Source organism: Actinia tenebrosa, unplaced genomic scaffold, assembly GCF_029948245.1.
Source record: "Actinia tenebrosa isolate PJP-AT-01 unplaced genomic scaffold, QUT_ActTen_1.0 PGA_scaffold1__47_contigs__length_23844297, whole genome shotgun sequence".
NCBI lineage: Eukaryota > Metazoa > Cnidaria > Anthozoa > Actiniaria > Actiniidae > Actinia > Actinia tenebrosa.
The window spans coordinates 19,880,159-19,882,063 of NW_028292578.1; the positions used below are offsets into that span (position 1 = coordinate 19,880,159).

At 38.3% G+C, this 1,905-nt stretch overlaps 1 long non-coding RNA gene across 3 annotated transcripts in view; it reads left to right on the plus strand.

The window, feature by feature from the left end:
• LOC148910064 (uncharacterized) overlaps positions 1-1,905 on the plus strand; it is a 50,893-nt gene that overhangs the window by 23,739 nt on the left and 25,249 nt on the right. For all 3 annotated transcript variants that reach the window (XR_016120127.1, XR_016120128.1, XR_016120130.1), the window contains exon 3: positions 685-830. This is a non-coding gene — a long non-coding RNA (uncharacterized LOC148910064). The remainder of the gene's footprint in view (positions 1-684; positions 831-1,905) is intronic.

A 1,905-nucleotide genomic window follows, 5' to 3' on the forward strand; every position in this document is an offset into this window, starting at 1 on the left:
CAATTTAGTTGCTCACTGCGCTTTGCTGCCGAGAGATTATATGATTCTAGATAATTCTACAGTTAGAAAGCATCAAATTCTAAATCATCGCTGACGGGCCGAAATGCATTGTAGTCAATAGACCCCTTCACAGTTCCCTGCGCCATCTTGAAAGTTAGCCGTGCCTTTGCATCGAAGCAAGACAAACGGTGAGCTTGCAATGAAAGAGACATGTGAATAATCGTTCAGGTGTTAAAAAAGGTTTCTATCATTGCAAGCTCACCGTTCGTCTCGCTTCGATGCAAAGGCACGGCTACCCTTCAAGATGGCGCAGGGAACTGTGAAGGGGTCTATTAGTGTAACTGTTTCCAATCCATGATTAAATTATGACATCCTGAACTGATGAGGTCACGTGTTCTAACAAGTACGAAGGCATATCTACCCAACAGAGTGATTCTTTCCGATGCGAACGATTAAGCCGAAATTTCGGGTTGATCCCGAAATTGCGAAACTTTTTATATAATATCTTGCGAAATAAGATTTACTTTAACAATAATAATATATATTATAATTACGAACGAACGAGATTTGGAGATCTCAAACAGATCTCTCCAACTTGTCCTACTGATAAGAGAAATTGGTTTTCGTCTATAATCTTGATATCAATCGGTGGGATCCCGTACATTCCTGTTTCTTTATCTTCAGATGTGGTTCGTGAGGCAATCTCTTCGAAAGCGATGGGAAGTACTTCGGTCAAGCCATACCCACCAACCAGCTTACAATTTGGTAATATCAAAGCCAGCTCCTTAAAACGAGTGTCCGACAGCGACTGGCCAGAAATGCGTTGCAAGGTTAGTACATTATTCATTTAGGAATAAATTATCACTGACGTCAGACTCGAATTCATCAGTAAGAAAAAGATAATTTTTGGACGACGTGATGTAACCGGCATGCAGATAAAGATGTAATTTCAAAATTAAAACGAAAATGAATAAAAAATAAGATCAGTATTTGTTTTTGTACGTTTCTGCTCGTGTAACATTGTGGCTATCATGCAGTAAAAATAATAGGTTGACATAATAACAATACTAAAAGAATTTCAATTTAGACTGGGAAAACTAACGTAAGTAAAACTGAGATGTTAGTAGTTAGTCTGACGTCAGTGATAATTTATTCCTAATCGGTAAATGTACTAAATCACTAATTTACTAAATTACAAATGTTCTATTCTCTTTTCTATTCTATTTTCTAGCATTGTGTGTGTGTGTGTGAGTGTGTGTGCTGACATTGTTTGCATATGAATATGATACATTTCAGTCGACTGATACCGATAACCTATAATCGAACACGAACTGCGGATACATTGGAAATCACGGGTGTCAATATATTATTCACCACTTTCACATCCCCATAATACATTGCGGTCTCGTGGGGAATGCGAAAGTGGTGAATTTTGAGGGGGAAAAAAACACTTATAAAATACTCCAGTTTCGAGTTCTTTGTTGCTCAGGGTTAGCCTCGATTTTGTACAAGACATTCATGTGTGCCAGAGAAAATCCTTGGAATTTCAGAGTGTTTGTATTGTTGTAGTTGTGCATTCTTTTGACTTTATCGTTGGTATTTGTGAATATTTAAACACTGATACGAGGCTTACCCTGTGTAAATGAGTCTGTAATCAAGGAACACATCGGTAATTTGGAACTCGAAAATGGTCTATTGATACTTTAGCAATCTGAGACTTACTGCAATTTTCATAAACATGAGAATTCGGTGTCTGCGAGCTGCACGCTGAAATTTGGTTTCTCGCTGCCGCCAGTCAAAAATATGAAAGGTACCGACTGATTAGGTTTGATTGACGGCAGCGAAAAACCAAATTTCAGCGTGCAGCTCACAGACACTGAGTTTGCAAGTTTATGTAAACTGCAG